The 25,736-nt window shown below is 44.7% G+C and overlaps 1 long non-coding RNA gene across 9 annotated transcripts; it reads right to left on the bottom strand.

Annotated features, from left to right (window-relative positions):
- Window positions 1–15,214: 15,214 nt before the first annotated feature.
- On the bottom strand, window positions 15,215–22,663 carry LOC119363276. 9 transcript variants are annotated; one of them, XR_005173885.1, is made up of 13 exons: window positions 21,827–22,663; window positions 21,603–21,698; window positions 21,445–21,513; window positions 21,317–21,357; window positions 21,163–21,213; window positions 20,834–20,904; window positions 20,417–20,484; window positions 19,818–20,030; window positions 19,327–19,425; window positions 17,064–18,657; window positions 16,401–16,486; window positions 15,768–15,853; window positions 15,215–15,674 (listed from the first exon to the last, which is right to left on the bottom strand). It is a non-coding gene; the product is annotated as an uncharacterized LOC119363276 (long non-coding RNA). The 9 variants fall into 9 exon arrangements; XR_005173882.1 differs by having other exon boundaries at window positions 21,473–21,513; XR_005173886.1 differs by lacking the exon at window positions 20,834–20,904 and having other exon boundaries at window positions 17,064–17,366; window positions 18,592–18,657; window positions 21,473–21,513.
- Window positions 22,664–25,736: the final 3,073 nt, after the last annotated feature.

Here is a 25,736-nt window from a genome sequence, read left to right as displayed (position 1 = left end):
CCCTGGTAGTGCCGCTGTCAGCGGTTCTACCGCCCAGACGGGCGGTACAACCGGTGGGGCGGTTCTATCGGTGGGAGATCCGGTACAACCGAAATGTATGAACCACACAACACTGTTCTGATTTCTATGGTGTTGCATTTTTCATCCGCTTTCCTCTCATTCTTGTTGGTTTTCGTGTGTCCCCTTCGTGTTTGTGTTCAGGTGGCTCCAGTTCTCGCTCTGCTCCTCGCAAGACCAAGAAGAGGGCTCGAAGGGCTCCGCGCCCGGCTGAGTCTGAAGAGGAAGTTGTGATCCCCACCAAGCCCACTCGCCGTGAAAAGTCTGCCGCTGCCAAGGAACGTGTGATTATGCCACTCCACCGTTGGAAAGCCAAGGATTGGGAAGCCTTCCGCTCCAAGAATCCTTATGTGGTTCCTGTAGCTCCTCGTTGGACCACTGTTTAGTTTCGGAATGAGATGCAAGTACGAATTGTTCATGAACTCTTTGAGCACAGCAAGAACAGATATGCCAAGCAGTGGACCATCGATCTTGATCATTGGCGGAACAACCTGGAGTATTTTGGTGAGGCTTTGGCTCTCTGTGAGGAGTTTGACCTTGTCAAGCTCATGTCCGTCAACTGTGACTTTGATGTTCAACTCATCCATCAGTTTTATGCCACCGTTCACTTTGGAGAAAATGACGCGCGCACCCTCACTTTCATGTGTCGTGATGAACTCTTTCAAGTTCCCTGGAGGACCTTCTGCAATGCTATTGGGTAAGATGATACCGGTGTGGAAGGAAGGGGTGGCATTCGCCCCCATGATCATCCTGACCCCTAAGGAGAAGCTTGCCCTGAAGGAAATATGCCCTAGAGGCAATAATAAAGTTATTATTTATTTCCTTATAATCATGATAAATGTTTATTATTCATGCTAGAATTGTATTAACCGGAAACATAATACATGTGTGAATACATAGACAAACAGAGTGTCACTAGTATGCCTCTACTTAACTAGCTCGTTAATCAAAGATGGTTATGTTTCCTAACCATGGACAAAGAGTTGTTATTTGATTAACGAGGTCACATCATTAGTTGAATGATCTGATTGACATGACCCATTCCATTAGCTGAGCACCCGATCGTTTAATATGTTGCTATAGCTTTCTTCATGACTTATACATGTTCCTATGACTATGAGATTATGCAACTCCCGTTTACCGGAGGAACACATTGGGTGCTACCAAACATCACAATGTAACTGGGTGATTATAAAGGAGCATTATAGGTGTCTCCAATGGTAGATGTTGGGTTGGCGTATTTCGAGATTAGGATTTGTCACTCCGATTGTCGGAGAGGTATCTCTGGGCCCTCTCGGTAATACACATCACATAAGCCTTGCAAGCATTACACCTAATATGATTAGTTGTGAGATGATGTATTACGGAACGAGTAAAGAGACTTGCCGGTAACGAGATTGAACTAGGTATTGGATACCGACGATCGAATCTCGGGCAAGTAACATACTGATGACAAAGGGAACAACGTATGTTGTTATGCGGTCTGACCGATAAAGATCTTCGTAGAATATGTAGGAGCCAAATGGGCATCCAGGTCCCGCTATTGGTTATTGACCGGAGACATGTCTCGGTCATGTCTACATTGTTCTCGAACTCGTAGGGTCCGCACGCTTAAGGTTACGATGACAGTTACATTATGAGTTTATGCATTTTGATGTACCGAAGGTTGTTCGGAGTCCCGGATGTGATCACGGACACGACGAGGAGTCTCGAAATGGTCGAGACGTAAAGATTGATATATTGGAAGCCTATGTTTGGACATCGGAAGTGTTCCGGGTGAAATCAGGATTTTACCGGGTTACCGGGAGGTTACCGGAACCCCCCGGGAGCCATATGGGCCTTCATGGGCCTTAGTGGAAAGGAGAAAGGGGCAGCCCAAGGGGGCTGCGCACCTCCCCCCTCCCCTAGTCCTATTAGGACTAGGAGAGGTGGCCGGCCACCCCTCTCCCTCTTTCCCCCTTGGGAATCCTAGTTGGAATAGGATTGGGGGGGGGGGGGAGTCCTACTCCCGGAAGGAGTAGGACTCCTCCTGCGCCCTCTCCCTGGCCGGCGCCCCCCCTCCCCCTTGGCTCCTTTATATACTGAGGCAGAGGCACCCCAAAAAGAGACAAGTTGATCCACGTGATCTATTCCTTAGCCGTGTGCGGTGCCCCCTGCCACCATATTCCTCGATAATACTGTAGCGGAGTTTAGGCGAAGCCCTGCTGCTGTAGTTCATCAAGATCGTCACCACGCCGTCGTGCTGACGGAACTCTTCCCCGACACTTTGCTAGATCGGAGTCCGGGGATCGTCATCGAGCTGAACGTGTGCTCGAACTCGGAGGTGCCGTAGTTTCAGTGCTTGATTGGTTGGATCGTGAAGACGTACGACTACTTCCTCTACATCGTGTCGTCGCTTCCGCAGTCGGTCTGCATTGGGTACGTAGACAACACTCTCCCCCTCGTTGCTATGCATCACATGATCTTGCGTGTGCGTAGGAATTTTTTTGAAATTACTACGAAACCCAACAGTGGCATCCGAGCCTAGGTTATTTATGTTGATGTTATATGCACGAGTAGAACACAAGTGAGTTGTGGACGATACAAGTCATACTGCCTACCAGCATGTCATACTTTGGTTCGGCGGTATTGTTGGACGAGACGACCCGGACCAACCTTACGCGTACGCTTACGCGAGACCGGTTCCCTCGACGTGCTTTGCACATAGATGGCTTGCGGGCGACTGTCTCTCCAACTTTAGTTGAACCAAGTATGGCTACGCCCGGTCCTTGCGAAGGTTAAAACGGAGTCTATTTGACAAACTATCGTTGTGGTTTTGATGCGTAGGTGAGATTGGTTCTTACTTAAGCCCGTAGCAGCCACGTAAAACTTGTTGCAACAAAGTAGAGGACGTCTAACTTGTTTTTGCAGGGCATGTTGTGATGTGATATGGTCAAGGCATGATGCTTAAATTTATCATGAACTTAGTACCTGATAGTATCTTGCTTGTTTATGTTGATTGTAGATAGATGGCTCGTGCTGTTGTTCCGTTGAATTTTAATCCGTTCCTTGAGAAAGCAAAGTTGAAAGATGATGGTAGCAATTACACGGACTGGGTCCGTAACTTGAGGATTATCCTCATTGCTGCACAGAAGAATTACGTCCTGGAAGCACCGCTGGGTGCCAGGCCTGCTGCTGGAGCAACACCAGATCTTATGAACGTCTGGCAGAGCAAAGCTGATGACTACTCGATAGTTCAGTGTGCCATGCTTTACGGCTTAGAATCGGGACTTCAACGACGTTTTGAACGTCATGGAGCATATGAGATGTTCCAGGAGTTGAAGTTAATATTTCAAGCAAATGCCCGAATTGAGAGATATGAAGTCTCCAATAAGTTCTATAGCTGCAAGATGGAGGAGAACAGTTCTGTTAGTGAGCATATACTCAAAATGTCTGGGTATAATAATCACTTGATTCAATTGGGAGTTAATCTTCCGGATGATTGCGTCATTGACAGAATTCTCCAATCACTGCCACCAAGCTACAAGAGCTTCGTGATGAACTATAATATGCAAGGGATGAACAAGACTATTCCCGAGCTCTTCGCAATGCTGAAAGCTGCGGAGGTAGAAATCAAAAAGGAGCATCAAGTGTTGATGGTTAACAAAACCACTAGTTTCAAGAAAAAGGGCAAAGGGAAGAAGAAGGGGAAATTCAAGAAGAACGGCAAGCAAGTTGCTGCTCAGGAGAAGAAACCCAAGTCTGGACCTAAGCCTGAAACTGAGTGCTTCTACTGCAAGCAGACTGGTCACTGGAAGCGGAACTGCCCCAAGTATTTGGCGGATAAGAAGGATGGCAAGGTGAACAAAGGTATATGTGATATACATGTTATTGATGTGTACCTTACTAGAGCTCGTAGTAGCACCTGGGTATTTGATACTGGTTCTGTTGCTAATATTTGCAACTCAAAACAGGGACTACGGAATAAGCGGGCACTGGAAAAGGACGAGGTGACGATGCGCGTGGGAAACGGTTCCAAAGTCGATGTGATCACGGTCGGCACGCTACCTCTACATCTACCTTCGGGATTAATATTAGACCTAAATAATTGTTATTTGGTGCCAGCGTTGAGCATGAACATTATATCTGGATCTTGTTTAATGCGAGACGGTTATTCATTTAAATCAGAGAATAATGGTTGTTCTATTTATATGAGTAATATCTTTTATGGTCATGCACCCTTGAAGAGTGGTCTATTCTTATTGAATCTCGATAGTAGTAATACACATATTCATAATGTTGAAGCCAAAATATGCAGAGTTGATAATGAAAGTGCAACTTATTTGTGGCACTGTCGTTTAGGTCATATCGGTATAAAGCGCATGAAGAAACTCCATACTGATGGACTTTTGGAACCACTTGATTATGAATCACTTGGTACTTGCGAACCGTGCCTCATGGGCAAGATGACTAAAACACCGTTCTCCGGTACTATGGAGAGAGCAACAGATTTGTTGGAAATCATACATACCGATGTATGTGGTCCGATGAATATTGAGGCTCGTGGCGGATATCGTTATTTTCTCACCTTCACAGATGATTTAAGCAGATATGGGTATATCTACTTAATGAAACATAAGTCTGAAACATTTGAAAAGTTCAAAGAATTTCAGAGTGAAGTTGAAAATCATCGTAACAAGAAAATAAAGTTTCTACGATCTGATCGTGGAGGAGAATATTTGAGTTACGAGTTTGGTGTACATTTGAAAAATTGTGGAATAGTTTCGCAACTCACGCCACCTGGAACACCACAGCGTAATGGTGTGTCCGAACATCGTAATCGTACTTTACTAGATATGGTGCGATCTATGATGTCTCTTACTGATTTACCGCTATCGTTTTGGGGTTATGCTCTAGAGACGGCCGCATTCACGTTAAATAGGGCACCATCAAAATCCGTTGAGACGACGCCTTATGAACTGTGGTTTGGCAAGAAACCAAAGTTATCGTTTCTTAAAGTTTGGGGCTGCGATGCTTATGTGAAAAAGCTTCAACCTGATAAGCTCGAACCCAAATCGGAGAAATGTGTCTTCATAGGATACCCAAAGGAAACTGTTGGGTACACCTTCTATCACAGATCCGAAGGCAAGACATTCGTTGCCAAGAATGGATCCTTTCTAGAGAAGGAGTTTCTCTCGAAAGAAGTGAGTGGGAGGAAAGTAGAACTTGATGAGGTAACTGTACCTGCTCCCTTACTGGAAAGTAGTACATCATAGAAAACTGTTTCAGTGACACCTACACCAGTTAGTGAGGAAGCCAATGATAATGATCATGAAACTTCAGATCAAGATACTGCTGAACCTCGTAGATCAACCAGAGTAAGATCCGCACCAGAGTGGTACGGTAATCCTGTTCTGCAAGTCATGCTACTAGATCATGATGAACCTACGAACTATGAAGAAGCGATGGTGAGCCCAGATTCCGCAAAGTGGCTTGAAGCCATGAAATCTAAGATGGGATCCATGTATGAGAACAAAGTATGGACTTTGGTTGACTTGCCCGATGATCGGCAAGCAATTGAAAATAAATGGATCTTTAAGAAGAAGACTGACGCTGATGGTAATGTTATTGTCTACAAAGCTCGACTTGTCGCAAAAGGTTTTCGGCAAGTTCAAGGGATTGACTACGATGAGACCTTCTCACCCGTAGTGATGCTTAAGTCCGTCCGAATCATGTTAGCGATTGCCGCATTTTATGATTATGAAATTTGGCAGATGGATGTCAAAACTGCATTCCTGAATGGATTTCTGGAAGAAGAGTTGTATATGATGCAACCGGAAGGTTTTGTCGATCCAAAGGAAACTAACAAAGTGTGCAAGCTCCAGCGATCCATTTATGGACTGGTGCAAGCCTCTCGGAGTTGGAATAAACGTTTTGATAGTGTGATCAAAGCATTTGGTTTTATACAGACTTTCAGAGAAGCCTGTATTTACAAGAAAGTGAGTGGGAGCTCTGTAGCATTTCTGATATTATATGTGGATGACATATTGCTGATTGGAAATGATATAGAATTTCTGGATAGCATAAAGGGATACTTGAATAAAAGTTTTTCAATGAAAGACCTCGGTGAAGCTGCTTACATATTAGGCATTAAGATCTATAGAGATAGATCAAGACGCTTAATTGGACTTTCACAAAGCACATACCTTGACAAAATTTTGAAGAAGTTCAAAATGGATCAAGCAAAGAAAGGGTTCTTGCCTGTGTTACAAGGTGTAAAGTTGAGTAAGACTCAATGCCCGACCACTGCAGAAGGTAGAGAGAATATGAAAGATGTTCCCTATGCATCAGCCATAGGATCTATCATGTATGCAATGCTGTGTACCAGACCTGATGTGTGCCTTGCTATAAGTTTAGCAGGGAGGTACCAAAGTAATCCAGGAGTGGATCACTGGACAGCGGTCAAGAACATCCTGAAATACCTGAAAAGGACTAAGGATATGTTTCTTGTATATGGAGGTGACAAAGAGCTCACCGTAAAAGGTTACGTTGATGCAAGCTTTGACACTAATCCGGACGATTCTAAATCGCAAACCGGATACGTGTTTACATTAAACGGTGGAGCTGTCAGTTGGTGCAGTTCTAAACAAAGCGTCGTAGCGGGATCTACATGTGAAGCGGAGTACATAGCTGCTTCGGAAGCAGCGAACGAAGGAGTCTAGATGAAGGAGTTCATATCCGATCTGTGTGTCATACCTAATGCATCGGGTCCAATGAAAATCTTTTGTGACAATACTGGTGCAATTGCCTTGGCAAAGGAATCCAGATTTCACAAAAGGACCAAACACATCAAGAGACGCTTCAACTCCATTCAGGATCTAGTCTAGGTGGGAGACATAGAGATTTGCAAGATACATACGGATCTGAATGTTGCAGACCCGTTGACTAAGCCTCTTCCACGAGCAAAACATGATCAGCACCAAGGCTCAATGGGTGTTAGAATCATTACAGTGTAATCTAGATTATTGACTCTAGTGCAAGTGGGAGACTGAAGGAAATATGCCCTAGAGGCAATAATAAAGTTATTATTTATTTCCTTATAATCATGATAAATGTTTATTATTCATGCTAGAATTGTATTAACCGGAAACATAATACATGTGTGAATACATAGACAAACAGAGTGTCACTAGTATGCCTCTACTTAACTAGCTCGTTAATCAAAGATGGTTATGTTTCCTAACCATGGACAAAGAGTTGTTATTTGATTAACGAGGTCACATCATTAGTTGAATGATCTGATTGACATGACCCATTCCATTAGCTGAGCACCCGATCGTTTAATATGTTGCTATAGCTTTCTTCATGACTTATACATGTTCCTATGACTATGAGATTATGCAACTCCCGTTTACCGGAGGAACACTTTGGGTGCTACCAAACATCACAACGTAACTGGGTGATTATAAAGGAGCATTACAGGTGTCTCCAAAGGTAGATGTTGGGTTGGCGTATTTCGAGATTAGGATTTGTCACTCCGATTGTCGGAGAGGTATCTCTGGGCCCGCTCGGTAATACACATCACATAAGCCTTGCAAGCATTACAACTAATATGATTAGTTGTGAGATGATGTATTACGGAACGAGTAAAGAGACTTGCCGGTAACGAGATTGAACTAGGTATTGGATACCGACGATCGAATCTCGGGCAAGTAACATACCGATGACAAAGGGAACAACGTATGTTGTTATGCAGTCTGACCGATAAAGATCTTCGTAGAATATGTAGGAGCCAATATGGGCATCCAGGTCCCGCTATTGGTTATTGACCGGAGACATGTCTCGGTCATGTCTACATTGTTCTCGAACTCGTAGGGTCCGCACGCTTAAGGTTACGATGACAGTTACATTATGAGTTTATGCATTTTGATGTACCGAAGGTTGTTCGGAGTCCCGGATGTGATCACGGACATGACGAGGAGTCTCGAAATGGTCGAGACGTAAAGATTGATATATTGGAAGCCTATGTTTGGACATCGGAAGTGTTCCGGGTGAAATCAGGATTTTACCGGGTTACCGGGAGGTTACCGGAACCCCCCGGGAGCCATATGGGCCTTCATGGGCCTTAGTGGAAAGGAGAAAGGGGCAGCCCAAGGGGGCTGCGCACCTCCCCCCTCCCCTAGTCCTATTAGGACTAGGAGAGGTGGCCGGCCACCCCTCTCCCTCTTTCCCCCTTGGGAATCCTAGTTGGAATAGGATTGGGGGGGGGGAGTCCTACTCCCGGAAGGAGTAGGACTCCTCCTGCGCCCTCTCCCTGGCCGGCGCCCCCCCTCCCCCTTGGCTCCTTTATATACTGAGGCAGAGGCACCCCAGAAAGACACAAGTTGATCCACGTGATCTATTCCTTAGCCGTGCGCGGTGCCCCCTGCCACCATATTCCTCGATAATACTGTAGCGGAGTTTAGGCGAAGCCCTGCTGCTGTAGTTCATCAAGATCGTCACCACGCCGTCGTGCTGACAGAACTCTTCCACGACACTTTGCTGGATCGGAGTCCGGGGATCGTCATCGAGCTGAACGTGTGCTCGAACTCGGAGGTGCCGTAGTTTCGGTGCTTGATCGGTTGGATCGTGAAGACGTACGACTACTTCCTCTACATCGTGTCATCGCTTCCGCAGTCGGTCTGCGTTGGGTACGTAGACAACACTCTTCCCCTCGTTGCTATGCATCACATGATCTTGCGTGTGCGTAGGAAATTTTTTGAAATTACTACGAAACCCAACATGCCCCTCTGTACATTCGGGGCCGTGGTATTATTGGTGAATCTAAGGATTTGGTGAAGGTATATGACATTATGCATCGTGTTTTTCGCAACGTGCTTCTGCCCAAAGTGGGGAATCAAGATGAAATCCATGGCTATCTTGTTGACTTGATGGTTGCTATGAAGACCAAGGTGGGATCTGGGGAGACGTTTGATGTGTCCAACTGGCTGTGGCACGAGATGTACAACATGGTCATCTTCAGGAAGGTCCCCATTTATGCTCCGTTTGTCATGTGCTTTCTGAACTCCGTGTGGGAAGTTCGCCGTCCTGGAGAGCCCCTCACCTCTCCTGACAATCTTACCATTCATGAAGTCAAGCTCCTTAAGAAGAAGAAGCACGCCGAGCCACGTTTCCCTGCTGATGCTCCTAAGGATGTCTATGCCACTTCTGATGATGAGGATTTTGAGTTGGAACCAGGGACCAAGCCCTCGTGGGTGGACAAGCTCGCTGCCAAGGTGAAGAAGACTTTCTGCCTTCAGTCTGACATCCAGAAGAGGATGTATGAGGCACATGTCAATGAGAAGCTTGCGCGGCGTCGCCAAATTGCTATGATGAGGCACCTCAGCATGTCGGTTCAGAGTGGTTCTGAGAAGAGCATCACTCCGGAGGAGCGTTGGATATCTTCCCACAACACCTGGACTGATGATGAAGCCCCTCCTCAGCCCTCCACCACCGTTCCTACTGCTGATGCTATCATGGAGGACTCAGATCGGGATGATGATGAAGTTTCTGATAATGATGAAGATTCTGACAATGATGAGGATCCAGATGCTACCAAGGAGTCAGAGGAGGACGGCTGAGCCTGGGGCGATAGTTTCGCTCTCGTCCTTTTTGGTGTCCTGATGCCAAAGGGGGAGAGAGTGTGATAGGACTCAGGAGTTTCATGGGTGGTTGCGTAGTGTGTGTGTCGTGTTGAACTTGTCTGTGGTCTCCAGTTGAACTTTGGTCGTTCTCGTTTGCTTTGTGTGGATTTTGTGCCACTCCTGCTATCTTATCTTTATGCTTGTTGGTCTTTATTGGTTGTGTTGCTCTTGTTTCATTGTGTTGGCTACCTTCATGTTATATGCTTTATGTGACTAGCCTATAAAATCTAGGGGGAGTCTCGTCCTGGGGCTCTCATCGAGGGGGAGCTCTTGCTAGATTCTATAGACTTCTATCTGATATCGTGTTGTTGTCATCATCCACCAAAAAGGGGGAGATTGAAAGGGCATTTCCCTTCCTTATGTTTTGGATGATGATGACAATCCTTTGTTGGTCTAATCCTGTGCTAAATGTTTCAGGTTCTCAATGATTAGGCTTTCATCGGTTTGTGGCTCTCTCTCGAAGGAATCGATTGAAGACGGGATCATCTATGCTTTTTATCTCTTTGGTCGTAGGGATCCCGTACTATCAAGAGGGAATCCACGGTGGAAAGAATAGGGGATTCCATTCACGTACACCTCCATCACCCCTATTTTGTCGAGAGAGTGACTCCATTTTAATCTAATCTTTGCTGGGTGTTCCCAGCGGTTGTACCGCTCGGACCGCTGGTTCTTGACGCTTCTCTAACTTTGTCGAGCGGTGGTACCGCTGCCTCCGGGCGGTGGTACCGCCACCTGTCTCTGCAAAGACCAGCAGCGGTTGTTCCGGCCATGCACCGCCCATGTACCGGTCAGGCTTCTGTTTTGATGCGGTGGCTGGGCGGTGGTGGCCCGGTTGGTCCGGTTGTTCCTTTTCAACCGGTACAACCGGAGGTCCGAGCGGTTCTTCCGCTCGTACCTTAGCCGCTCAAGCGCTCAAGGCCAGGCGGTTGCACCGCCCAACTACCGCCCTCAAGGGTGACTCCGTTCTGTTTCGGTGCGGTAGTTGTGCGGTGGCTGGGCGGTTGGTCCGGTTATTTGCTAATGACCGGTACTACCACCCGTTGGCCCGGTTGTACTGCCTGGTAGGGTTCTGCAGCTACATCGTGAGTCCCGGTTGTACCGGGACAAGGAGCGGTTGTACCGCTGCAGTACTGAAAACGCAGTAACGGTTGGATTTATGTGGGCTGCTATATAAGGTGGTTCTTCCACCTACCACACCCACCTTTTACCTCTCTCACTCCACCACTGATGCTCTCAAGCTCTCTTGCCCGATCTCTCTCTCTAGCCACTCAAACTTGTTGATTTGCTAGGGTTTGAAGGAGGAGACCTAGATCTACACTTCCACCAAAGGATATTTACTTCCCCCATACTTTCTAGTGTGGATTTTGTTACTCTTGGGTGCTTGAGCACCCTAGATGGTTGAGGTCACCTGGAAGCCATATTCCATTGTGGTGAAGCTTCGTGGTTTCGTTGGGAGCCTCCGATTGTTGTGGAGATTGCCCCAACCTTGTTTGTAAAGGTTCGGTCGCCGCCTTCAAGGGCACCAATAGTGGAATCACGGCATCTCGCATTGTGTGAGGGCGTGAGGAGAATACGGTGGCCCTAGTGGCTTCTTGGGGAGCATTGTGCCTCCACACCGCTCTAACGGAGACGTACTTCCCTTTAAAAGGAAGGAACTCCGGTAACACATCCTCGTCTCCACCGGCTCCACTCTTGGTTATTTCGTGCCTTTACTTTTGCAAGTCTTCTTGTGTTACATCCATTGCTTGCATTTGTGCTAGTTGTCATTGCATCATATAGGTTGCTCACTTAGTTGCACATCTAGACAACCTATTTTGTTGCAAAGTTTAATTTGGTAAAGAAAAGCTTAAAATTGTTAGTTGCCTATTCACCCCCCCTCTAGTCAACCATATCGATCCTTTCACCGTTTTCCCCCATTTTGCGGTATGCTAGACCTCGTTCCGGCTGTTCCATCCAAGCTAGTTGACTCCCATTGAACATGACCCATTCCCACCCAGTCTGTTGCCTCCCGATGAACAGGACACGTTTCGACCCAGTTCACTAGTCTCTCGGTGAACACGACGCTGTTTCCTCCGTTTCAACCCAGCTGGTTAGCTACCGATGAACAGGACAACGTCGTTGCCATTCCTTGCCTCTCCATGTACACGAGCACTGGCCGTCCGTATGCGTGAGTACGTGTTTTGAGACGCCGCTCATACGTACATGGCCGTATTTTTTGGCGTGTGGCTGTATGTACGTGTACACGGTTTAGAGGGGACAACCTGAACTGCTACGTGGGGGGCTCTACTATGACATGTGCCGCTACTTACTCGGACACGGTTCATCGTTGCAGAGCGACTGATCGACCAGTATGTACGTACACATTCGCGAAAAGACAGACAACGCTACGTACGCTTCGACTGGGTGGGTCCCAACTGTCAGGGAGGATAAGGACGCACTTCCTTGCGTGTGAAGATATAGCTGCTGGGTCCCAGCTGTCAGGGGGGAATCATTTTTTTGCTCGTAATAAGGACACACTTCCTTGCGTGCAAATATGTAGCTGGTGGGTCCCAGCTATCAGGGGGAGAAAACATTATTATTCAGGGTAAAAAGGATGAAGTTGCATGCATGCATCCATGGGCGTGGTGCATCCCCATTGTCAGCCTCTCACGTACAGTCATCTTCCGATGATTCTCGTTTGTTGACCACGTTGACCACACCGTCCCGAGCTGTAACGCCCCGAGACCGATGCGCCAGGTGTCTTCTAGTTATTCGTCGTCGTTGCCATGTCATTCGCTTGCGTGTTGCACTTTGCCATGTAATCATGTGCATTTCATTTGCATGTTTTTCATAACTTGCATCCGTCCGGGTTTCCCAGTTCTTTCTGTTGTCCGTTTCGGCATCCGACACACTCACATGCACCCGCCGCACCCTCCAGACCTCGTTTCATGAGCGGGAGAAAAATATTCTTGGAATGGTCCAAGATTTGTCGAGTGGCTTTGGTACATCACCGGTAGGCCGCCTGTCAAATTTCGTTCCATTTGGAGGTCGTTTGATACCCCAACGGTTAACCTCGTTAACCGAAGCCCTCCTTCTCTTTACAGTCCAACACCCCTCCACAGAGCCCACCCAAGCCCCCTCCATGCTCTTAGACGGTGGATTAGATTGTCTAGGCGAAAACCGCACCCCAATAGCCCTCTCCTAGCTCCCTCTACCTATAAATAAGCTTTCCCTTCCACAATTTGTGAGCGAAACCCTAGCCTCCTCTCCTCCTGCCGCCGGACATGTCCACCCTGCTGCCGGACAAGTCCGCGCCGCCGCCTTTGGCCAGTCGAGCGCCGCCACATCACCCTCCAGCCTCCACTCCCGCGCCGTGGCCCGCCGAGCCCATCCGGGGCTCGCCCGTGCCCAAGCCACCATTGCCGCAGCCAAAGGCAGCCCGCGCCCGAGCGCCCCCGTGTCGCGCCCTTCCTTTCCAGGACCCCACCGCCTCGCTGCCCTTCGCCGGAATCTCGCCGCCGTCACCCCGCTGACCTCCGCCGCCCGTGCGCCCACGCCACCGCTTCGCCGCCCGACCCTGCCGTCATTGGATCTGGGGATCCCATGCCCGGATCCACTCATCCCCGCCTTCCACCGGCCGTCCCGCTCGATGGAGCGCCGCCCCGGCTCGCCGGCGTCGCGCCGCCGCCCTGCCTCCCCTCGATCCAGGAGGGATCGAGGAGGAGCGAACGTGTGGGCTCGCAAGCCCAGCCGGCCTCGCCCCAGCCCAGATCTGCCGGCCCAAGAGGCCCATGGTGAGCAACCCATCTATTCCACGGACGTTCGTCGTTTAGGCTATTCAGCGCTCAGTTTGGACTTGGTGATTTTCTGCCAAGTCCCAGATTTTCAGTATTATGTGTGCATGTTTGACCTGCTATAACTTTGTTCATATTGCTCCGTTTTGCATGTATGATATGTAATTTTATTCATCTCTTGATTCTCTACAAGATGGAGTAGCTTGCATGCATATTACTGTTGATATTCATGCCTAATATTCGTTGCAAAACTGCTAAGTGATATAAACTGCTGAAATCTGCTATCTGTTAACATCATGTATGCATCTTGTGAGTGTTGTAACATTGTACTTGTTGATCCTATGGTGATGATCTTGAGATTCAATTGTTCAGCTCATAGTGCTGTACATGTCGGTGTGCTTTTAATTCATATTAGGGTGAGTCTTGACATGTTAATCCCTGTTGCGGAAGTGCTTGCTGATGTTAAGTGCTGAAAACTGTTATAACTTGTCATTTTGTCATTTTTATATCTTTATGTGTGATTTTCTTTTGAGCATCATGTCAAGATGTTTTAGGAGAATAATTATGCCATATTTGAATTGGTGCAATCCATGTATTTTGATATGCCCGGTGGTGAGTGCAAAAAGCTTGTGAAGTGGGCTACTTGCTGTTATTGTTCTGTCAAGTCTGAAAACTGTTATATCATGTTGCTATGTTTGCTTGATGCTACCATCAAGTCCATGCATAATATGGAGATGCCTAGCTGACATGTTTTAGTGTCCATGTTATGCTCTATCATTCCATGCCTTTTTATGCCATATGTATGTCTTGTAGCATATGTTTTCATTGCCATGAACATGCCTAAATGATGTTCCAGTTTTCTGTTAGCTTCATGATGCCATGTTGTGAGCTTGATATTAGTTAATATATGCCTCTTTTCGATATGCTCCAATTACATGATTTGAAGTATGCTCTGGGTAAACTGTTCACATGCCATGGTTGATAATTTTGGACTTCATATGACCTCTGTTCTAAGCTTGCACACATGCTATGATGACATTGCTATTTTAGACTTGCTGAAATTGTTACAACATTCAAACTCGTCTTGATGGTTCCCACTAATCCATGAGCCATATGCATATGATGTATTCATGTTATTTCCTCTTTGTTATGTTTACTTTGATACTATTCCCTTGGTTTCTATGTATAGTTACTGTAACATCTTTGTTTATTGCCACCAACATGTCATCATATTAACTCTGCTCATGCATATGCCCTGTTTTTCACTAAGTCATAATCTGTGTTATTAAGTTGCTTTTTGCATTGATCATCTTGGATTAATCTTGATGGCTATTAACATGAACCTTAATGATATTTGAAGCATGTTATCTGTACTTTAAGTGCATATCAAGCTTGAGTTCATATATTTCCTGTAGCATTGTTTTGATGATTGCAAAGTGCCTACTTGTTGTTTTGGGCAGATTGTTGTTATATCTTGTTTTGAATGTATGTGTTGAACCGTTGCTCCGTTTTCATCATGCTCTATATGAAACTAGATGACACATTGTGCCAATTGCGCAAAGGACGAGAGCAAGCCAAATATTGTAGGAATGGTGATAGGAAAACTCAGACACATATCGAAATAATGAGTACTTACTATTGGTTAGCAAACCAAGCATTCAAACCATGCACGTAAGAATATTTAGACTCCGATTGAACTACAACGAAATGGATATTTAGATATGAAGTCCATACATAGCATATATAAGAAAGGTATGATATCAGTTCATGATAGCTTATTTACATTGCTTTTATGAAACAAAGCTACATAGGCAGAGGTCCATCATATAGAAAGCTTTGGTCATTTAGCTTACGTGAGTAAGGTATGCAGCGATGAATATCTCATCGCCCGTTGGGCCAACGATGATATCTACAACGCATAAGAGTCCATTTGTTCAGGGATGTAAATAAGGGGATTGGTATTGACATTGGCTTGACGTAATTCTTCAAGTGTCAAAGTCTTGCCTTGCAAACATGCACAAAATACATCAGGTGCATGCCCAAGAGTGTGCCAAGGTACGATCTTGAGACTGGATGGCTAGACCACTGCTGCGATGTGATATAGTGAAGAAGCTCCCTTCAGCAACACAACCTCCTAGCGGCAGATCGAGCTTGAGAAGCAAGTGGAACACACAAAAATACCCTGAAGAAGGAAGATGGACTATAATTAGTTCGTTTTGAAACTTGATCTATTGTGATTGTACGAAGAATGGAACTCAGGTAGTGATGGCCATACCGTATGTACCCACCCAACCTAGGGCATGGAAGAGCTACTGCCTTGCTTTCTTTGCAGAGCTGGTGGCCTTGGCACCAATATTAATCCTAAGATGCATTCATTAGCAAAAGTAACAGTCATGTGGGTACTTTGATTTTCAGTGCAAACAACCTAGATGCATATGATGGAATAAAAAGAACAAGGACATAAGGGTTCGCAACAGCAAATAGAGGACAACATAAACAAACAGAAGACCTACTAAATTTGAAAACACAACTCATTTTATTGGTTGGTTAATTAGCTTGTACGTATCAATGAAAAGCAGAAAAAGGCTATTTATCTTGAATGGTCAGTAAGGAGCAGTAAGCATTGCTTGTACATGTAACAGCAAACAAACCAGATAATTAATGAACAGCAAACAGAACACCTACTGGACCCTGAAAGTAGAAGTTCGTTTCATTATATAGTTAATCAACTTGCACGCATTAGTGATGAAAAAAGAAAGACTGGTCAAATAGCATGCATTAGTGAAGGAGAAGAAGAAGCATTCTTTCCCATGTACAAACAATAGTTGTCGCACCAAGTTCAGTAGCACACACACAGACACACATCTTATATGAAACTGGTTAAATGTAACAGAGTACGAGTCTATACCTTTTGCGTTTAGCTTGGTCACATAGAACATTATTTGCATCTTCAACGGTTGTAGCAGCAGTTCCCTCAACAACTTGTTTAGTTTCCTGAATATATCTTTGAAATTTAGTATTTGTTTAAAATAGCTATAGTTTTTTAACACCTGAATAACTTGTGCTGCGCTTCACCAAGATAGGCTTGAATGGATCCAGGTTCCCATGATTTTAAACAAAGGAACATGTAATCGCTTCCAGGTCATGTAATCTCTCTCCCTCTCTCTCTCCCTCTCTCCCTCCCTCTCTCTCTCTCTCTCTCCCTCTCCCTCCCTCCCTCCCTCTCTCTCTCCCTCTCTATCTCTCCCTGTCCGTCTCTCTCTCTCCGTCTCTCTCTCCCTGTCCATCTCTCTCCTTGCCTCCCTCCCGTCGATAAGGTGTGCAACCAACTTTAAAAAAAATACCAGCAAATGGCTTCGTGAAGTAAAACCGGGCAACTCAAGTCTCCATTGACATCCACTGCTTTGGAAGAATTAGACTGCTATTTGTCAGTAGGTACAGTACACATTACGTTCATGCTAACAACATTTGCTATTGAGATGCTTAAATCACACTTCATGTTTCTATTTTCTAAATTAAAATAGACATTGCTACAGCAGAAAAGAAACATGCAAATAGGTAGCCAAATTACCTGACAAAGCTATTAGTAAGGTAGTAGCAAAATTGTGAGCTCCGTCCAATTTTTGCTTCGTTTCCACTATGGCAAACACTCCCTGCCACTGAATTCTTTGCTGATGTTTGCCAAATTTATGCGAATGGGATTGCATTAAGACAGCCAAACGGACAAATATTCTGATCAACCAAACAAAATTTGGATGTACAATGTCCCATTCACATCCAACCATGGCATAACCGATCCGTAAATCCCAAGTGTGTCAAAGACACCAATTTTTTCTCTCCTACCAAAAAAGAACACCGAGCAGACTGCATCAGACTGCATCAATTATTAGTATTCAATTGCCTTGCAGTTGGTAACATTCAGAATTTATTTATGAATTTCAAAAGAACATGCATTTGCAACCTATCAAACTCCGCTCGGTCACCAATGATTTGTTACTACAATCACACTTGAGCCCGCCTCTTCCAAAATTTGAGGACAAACACACAAAAGAAGCAACGAAAACCCAAGGCAATTGAAGCATGGTGCAGTGCATGAGGTTTTGGCACACCGGAAAGGAAATATAAAGCTCAATTTGTGTAGTCAAAAATAAAGTAATTGCTGATATATACAATCAGGGTATATGGGCGAACTAAAATTATGTAATTACCTATTAGAATATGTGAACTATCTTACGATCAAATGGTAATAATCATGGGTAAAGAGCAATCATTTTGTTAAAATCAGAAGTTCCAGGTAGAAACGTCAATTGTTATGAACAAATTCATTAGTCCGTTAATAATTCACATACATGCTACATGACTCAACAGCACAAATAGGTAGGTCAATGATGTTCTAGACATTTTAGTGCCAACGGGCAGCACAACCATGAGCATGAACACCTATATATTCTTAAATTAAGTCATGCACTGATTGCCTCCTAATATGGGAAATTTTACCTTCGTGCATTGGCAACTCTCCTCAACCTATCCTAAAAGCCAACAACACAATAGAAAGAGGTAAGTTTGCAACCAACATTCCTATATATGTCTCTTTATCTTTTAGCCAAATCTAATATCAGCTGAATGCAAATTATGGACATTATTATAGGAAAAATATAGGTCAATATGCCAACTGCTAGACACGGACCAAACACAACACTATTTATCAATCGGCACACCTTGCTATTAATGCAGGGTTAGAATTCCAGCAGAGATTCAGAAATATTAAACAATAACAAATATTATCTTGGGCAAACATCTAGTTCTCTGAACAACTACTAATCAAAAATGTGGCATCTCAAATACACAAATTGATTTGAAAAGTAGGGTGACAACCCATACATATCTATTAATATGTCACTGAAGGAAACTAAAATTTACATAAACCATGCCTTGTATCTCAAAAGGCACCTCTAAAGAACAGAACTTTTAATCTACACACATATGCTTGAACATGTGAAAAGGCGAAAAATTACCTTCTTGCAATGGCAATTCACCAACTTTACAAGAAGAAATACCAAAAATACCTACTCAGACTTAATGTGTTGAATTTGACTTACGTACACTTAGCTGCCTCATCACTTAAATGTTGAAGTCCATGCTTTCATTCAGCTTAGACCTGCAGGCTGCACATGGCAGCCAATTAGAAGAGAACAAAGAAGCTCTTGTGTGCATACACCTCTCCAGTGTTGTATTCTTGTATTCACCTTGAGATAAGCAACACTTAAAATACAATTTGTTTGCCTCTTTGAAACAGAGGCCTATACATGATTATTTTAGAACATAGTTCTATCAAATAAATAATCAGACACTAACCAAGGAAGTCAAATAAGTAAGCATTTGCATGCCACCGAAGTTGTGTACGTATGTGCAAACAAAGCAAATTGGACCAGGATAACCTTGAGAAACATGATACATGATGCAGGGAGGGGTGTGTTTCATTTCCACCGGAATAATGGAGCATAAAAAGGATAAAATGAAATGAAAATGTTGAAAAGTTGACATTTAATACAAACATGGAACTTGCTTTTCAATTTATATCATTGTAAATGGTACATGCCTCAACGGAGCATGCACTTCCAAGAAGGAAGCTGACAATTAAAACACACATCAAGGGCCCCGATCTAGAATGCATTCAGACGCTAAAGCTCTGAAAACCAAAACAAAATTGAAGGCTTGGCTTATTAACTTCCCAAGCAAAGTATATGTTAGACAGAATAATCCTTTGTGTTAACTACAACAGATTAAGAAGATAATGTTTTCAGATTGCAAGAAAAAAAAATTAAAAATATCACCTGGAGCATAGGCCTTAGCAATCCAGCATGAACAAGCCTTCTCAAATCTGTGATCTTTAAGCAGTTTTCATTGCTGGCCACAAAAGCTTCATCTAGAGACTGAAATCATAAAAGTTGTGTGCATAAAGACAAAGATAAAATCACTCTAAGCAATATGAGAACAACTAAAAGCTCATTGTACCTATTAAACTAAAGATAGGGATGGCATTTATTGAACTAAATACTGACTTAGAATTAGGGACAATCTTTATTAAACTAAAAAAATGATCAAAATGGGCATTTAAAATTCCTCCTAGATATTTTAAGGAGTAGAGGTCAAATATATTTTGAGCCCAGTAAAAATATGCATGCTTTGACATGTTTCACACATATTTAATCTCTTCTATGTGTATGCATATACAGAAACAAGAATGTCTAAATATACAGGACCAGATTCTTGCCTGAATGTTTAAATGAAAATACAAGAATGCTACGCTGGTCAAATCGCAGACCTCAGGTCATTGCTGCCGACACCTTCAGCGTTGATGTCCATGTACTCCAAGATTGTGTTCTTGTCTCTGATAACCCGCACAAGATACTAATAAAGGCATCATTGTATTATGTAGAGCAAGTTGGACACTCGCCCTTATGATAATAGAGACTATCCTCTAGGAGGGACTCCGCTTTGGAAGTGACATTGATGTATTGAAGAGAACTGCAATGATCTGTAGCAAAAAAAGCACATGATAAATAAAATTTTATGAGCTCAATTTCAGTGTATAGAGAATACTATTAACTATTCAGCTATATATATAACTGTAAACCGGTCACACTAATTATTATTGTTCATATTAGCAATCTACACCAAGAAAAAAATAAACCCCATCATTATTGTCCAACCCATTGGTTCCTCATTTTATTTTGAAGATCAAAGCATGGAATGATTATTCTTCGTATTAGTATATGATACCACGAAGACAACAAACAATTTAAGCAACCATCATCTTCTCCAAACCCATAGCTTCCTTCTCTTATTTTGAAAATTAAATCATGGATTACAACCATCATTGTCCAAACCCAACATGTACAGTACAAGAAAAAGAGATATCACCATTGCAAGGCACCATCTTGAGCTCAGTGATGGCATCGATGTCATGTGCTCCCCGCTGAGGCTATAAACTGTCAACATAATGAAATAAATGCTACATGTTACTAAATCGCATTTGAGTGCCAAAAGACAGTTGAAACCAATTTAAAAACTGAATAGGAAAGAGAACTAAAATCAATTGAAAATGGCATTTTGGAGGAGGTAGCTAGATTAATGATACTTGCTACTGAACCACGTGACCTCCTATGAAATCAAGGATATGAATTGTCTCATTTTGTACATTCAGGCCATCGAACATTGCAAAAAACAAATAAATGCGATTTTTCGAGCAAAATGTAGGGCGACAGTTTTGGAAGCCCGCCGCTTGCACCCCTGGTCCTCATGTTGTTATTTGCATATGTAATTCACAATATTCAGTACCTGTCCAAACTTTTATCTCCAATAGAACAACCAGATCGGCCTGCATCATTTGCCAAACTGCGTGCTTGCTACTGAAAATTTGAGTTCCGCAAACAGAAGGAATCATCCAAGAGTGATCAAACCAAGAATGGTGTACTCTTATAAACAAAAGAAAGGCGGCTAGAACACTTTTTTTTTCTCGAGAAGATTTTAGCCCTATGAAAAAAGAAAGAACAAAGAAAGCAATAGAACAGCTAAAAAGTAATTAAGTATGCACATGTACACCTAAACTCTCGGTAGATTAGAGAGAGACACACACACTCTCTCTCTCTCACACACACAGAGCTCACCTTGTTCTTCAGTCTTCCTCAAGGTCCTTCCTCTTGTATTCTTCATACAATCTTCACACATAAATCAAGAAACTAAAATCAGATTATCAAAGAACAAGGGAAATCAAGGGGTAAAAGATAGGGGAGAGAGATGGCGAAGCAGAAGATGTGCAACCTACAGTGGCGGAGCTAGGATTTAAAATCAGGGTGGTCCTCCTAAAAAATTGACAACAAATTTAGCACGTGAATGTTGCTAGAGATTACCAATACCATATATAAATAGATTAATATGGTGTTACAAACATTGACAAAGTTATTAGCCGAACCGCACGTTTTTTGAATGTCCGTGGTCCTCTTCATTCTTCAATAATTCTGCAACAAAATTACTTTCTATCAATCATAATAATTGACAAATATTATGTGTTGATGTAGTGTTCTACAAATAATAATTCCCTGCCTACCTGACTTCAGTCTCGGGATAAACTGAAATCGGGGCTGCTGCACGCGTCCAGTCTCCCGACTCCCGTGAACCCAAGGAGCGCGAAGGACTAGAGAAGCTGCTGCGTCGGACAAATTCAGATTTGTACCAAGAATCTTGTCAAATTCGATGTAATTTTTTCTAAATCGAATATTCAGAGCAAGTGAGCAACCATGGAGGATTGGGGTGGATCAGGGGATGGGATACCTCTCTCGGAAGAAGCTGACGGGCTTAGCACCTGAGCGGATTGGGCGGCTCCGGCAGTTCGGGTAGCAGCCGGCCGGGCGGCGAGGGGGCTGGCTGGCCGCTTGGCGTCAGGGCGGTCCGGCGGTGGCTCCGGGCGGCCGGGCGGGTTGGCTCTGCTGGCGGCAGATCAAAGACGGAGTAGTCGCTGCGTTCAGGACAAAGCAGACGAGCAACGTAGGCTGTTTGCTGGGCTTCTTTTTTCCCAGGCCCATCTCCTAATAGCCTGTACTTTATATACCAGCCCAAAATCTCAGGGTGGGCCGCGGCCCACCCTGTCCACCCTGTAGCTCCGCCCCTGGCAACCTAGGTTGGGGATGGGGCACGACGACTAGTAGCAGTGGTAGGCAGTGATGGCAGCATCCTCCCCAACCTCCTCCTGCTCATGAACACCCACCATGAAACCACACCAGACCTGCTATCCTATTGCGGCGACTTGCGCCCGATCCAGAGTCATGGCGCATCTAGAACGTGGGGAGGTGCCTCCATGGGGAAGAGAAAGAGGCAAAGTGATGGTCGTTGTGTGACTGGAGGAGAGGCATCGAACGTGGGCTGAAACGTACGGAGCAACTGAAGGCGACATAGGAGGTTGACAGGAACACATACCTTTGGCGCTGGTCATGTCGATGGAGAGGAGACAACGCTTTATGGACCTGAGGTGCCATCATCCACTGGCTGTCATCACCGTCCGCTGCACTGATGAGTCCATAGCGCTAGGTTCTACCGCCGCCGCCTCCGCCACCTCCATAGTGCAAGGGTTAGCTGCCGCCGGCCCCTGATTTGGTTGGAACGAGCGAGAGAGACTTGGGCGTGGTGCGGTTTACTCCGTCTCTCTCTCATCCATCAAACCCCATGTTCAATGCCCTGACGCCCACGACCGCTGCAACCCACGTTCGACGGCCTGATGTGCATCACGACCGCTGCAACCCACCCCTTTCCTGCCTAGCACACATGCGACACACACTACAAGGCTGGGCCCGTGCCCCAGGGTGGCCCAGATGTCATACCCCTCAGACCCGAAGTCACAACGTGCAAAGAAACTGGCGGTCAGATGTTTGACAAAGAGGTAAAAAAAGCTGAATTTTGACAGCGAGGGAAAATGTGCGAGCCAGATTCATCCCCGGACGCAAATGCCTCAGCTATGCGGGTAGCATAGCGAGGTTTATAGGATCAACTTGCTTAGAATTTCATGTAGTGTCATATTATCTTGTTGTATCCTTGTTTTGAGCACGTGTGCTTGATATTTGAATGCATTTTACATCAATGCCATGTTTAACTTACTTGCTCATATCTTCTAGGCCGTAGCTCCGAATTAAGTGAACCTTATATGTAACTTGACTAGAAAATCATGTAGATCATCTTGGTGCATCTTAACTTGCTGTTTAACAACTTCAACTTAATGTTTTTCAGATCTGGGCCAATTTAGAAATTTGCATATGAGGACTTACCGGAATTGTTATATGTTGTATCCGGCCTCATTTAAACTTGCTTGCATGTGATGTTCTTGTATGCTTCATCTCTTGCCATGAGTAGCATCAGATAGCCTTGTCATGCATCATACTTGGTTGACCATCATGTCATGTCTATGTGTTGTGCGTTTATCATGTTGTTTTCTTCTTTCCGGTTGTGCTTCCCTCGATAGTTCCTATTTCGTGGCGATTGTGAGGATTTGTTCGACTACTTTTGGTTTGTCTACGCCCGTTCATCTTCTTCATGGACTCGATCTTCTTCCTAGCGGGATTTCAGGCAAGATGACCGTCACCTTGGATCTCATTACTATCTTTGCTATGCTAGTTGTCTCGATGCCATCGTTATGTCACACTTCCTACTACTTGTTATCAAGCCTCCTATTATGCCATGAAACAACCTCTAACCATTTCCACCATCCTAGCAGCCGTTGTTTGGCTATGTTACCGCTTTGCTCAGCCCCTCTTATAGCGTTGCTAGTTGCAGGTGGAGTCGCAGGTTGTTCCATGTGGGGACATGGATATTTTGGGATATCACAATATCTCTTATATTTAATTAATGCACATATATACTTGGTAAAGGGTGGAAGGCTCGGCCTTATGCCTGGTGTTTTGTTCCACTCTTGCCGCCCGAGTTTCCGTCATACCGGTGTTATGTTCCTTGATTTTGCGTCCCTAACACGGTGATGGTTTATGGGGCCCCCTTGACAGTTCGCTTTGAATAAAACTCTTCCAGCAAGGCCCAACATTGGTTTTACCATTTGCCTAATAACAACTTAAACTTGCATAGGGACCGGCTAGCACCTGAGGTCTTAATCTACCCCCGGGCCATTGCTCGTCATGAGTGTTGGTCTAAACGGGGCGACGTCCGGCGCCCCCTGGGCAACCAGGATCTCAGCCAACCCGACGTTTGGCCCATCTGGTGTACCCTAGGAACGAGATACGTGCGACTCCTATCAGGCTAGGTCGGTGCATCTAGAGGTCTTGCTAGTTTTGTTTTATCATCGTCGAAATGTCTTGTGCACCGGGATCTTGAGTCTCACTGGATTTCCCGAGGTGGAGGATTGTCTCCGCGGATCATGAGCTTGTCATGGGCTAAGTTGGGACCCCCCTGCAAGGTTGAAACTTTGGAGAGCTGTACCCACGATTATGTGGCAGATGGGAGTTTTTAATATCCAGTTGTATAGAACTTGACACCAGATTCGAAATAAAAAAACCAACCGCGTGTGTAAGCATGATGGTCTCTTTTCGGGTGAGTTCGAGAAGAGAACACGGTGGGGTTATGTTTGAATGTAAGTAGTTCAGGATCACTTAGTGATCATTACTAGTTTGCGACCGTTTGCGTAGCTTCTCATCTTATTCTTGTACTCGTAAGTTAGCCACCATGCATTTCTTAGTCGCTTGCTGCAACCTCACCACTTATCCGTTCCATTCCCATTAAGCTTTGCTAGTCATGATACCCATGGTAATGGGATTGAAGGGTCCTCGTGACTCATAGATTACTACAACAATAGTTGCAGGTACAGGTAATGCGATGATCATGACGTGAGAGCGATGTTTACTTGTTTTGGAGTTATTCTTCTGCTTCTTCTTCGCTCAGGGGATAGGTTCCTGGTTGGCAACCTGGGTTAGTAGGGTGGATGTCATTTGAGTTTCTGTTTGTGTTTCATCCGTAGTAGGATGTTGCTCTTATGTGTGATGTTGTTGTATTCATGTGGCATTGTATGCCTTTTGTATGTATCCCCATCTATTATGTAATGGTACGATGTTATGATATCCACCTTGCAAAGCGTTTCAATATGCAGCTCTATCCTTGTGGGACCTTCTAGTTCCTCTCGGATAGGTTCGCATATTGGGCGTGACAAGTTGGTATCAGAGCCTCGATCGACCATAGGAGCCCCCTTGATTGATCGTAATTTGGCCGTTGTCGAGTCTAGAAGAAAACTATTTTGGATTCTAGTTATATTGGAGAGTAGGAATTCTTTTTACTCATCATCCCCTTCATCCTCTCGTGAGGAATCTTGGCATAGGTGTTTTGATTTACTTCTCTTCCCGTTCAAATTTTCTTTAGGATCACGCAGTTAGTTTTCATTCGTGGCATTGTCAGCTCTTTTCATCCGGTGCTTTTCTCGTCAAGTTGATTCGATCCTCTTCATCTTTTGCAAGATCAATCCTTAGTTCTTTCTCAATGTTGTTGTTTCCCCACCCTCAGTTGTTTTCTTTTACCCACCCGCCCACCCCTCTTTCTTCTCGGAGCCGGAGTCCGTAATGGAGTATCCATCCTACTCGTGCAAAGCCTTTGCATTCTTGCCTCAATTATCTCAATCGGTGCTTTTCTCTTCGAATTATTCGTCGCCCCCCTTCCAAGTTGCCTTTGTTTTTCCCGCCCTCCCACCCCTTTTCTTCCC

The sequence above is a fragment of the Triticum dicoccoides genome, chromosome 2B, assembly GCF_002162155.2.
Source record: "Triticum dicoccoides isolate Atlit2015 ecotype Zavitan chromosome 2B, WEW_v2.0, whole genome shotgun sequence".
Classification (NCBI taxonomy): domain Eukaryota; kingdom Viridiplantae; phylum Streptophyta; class Magnoliopsida; order Poales; family Poaceae; genus Triticum; species Triticum dicoccoides.
The sequence above is the reverse complement of the archived record's forward strand: the minus strand, read 5'-3'. Positions and strand labels throughout refer to the sequence as shown.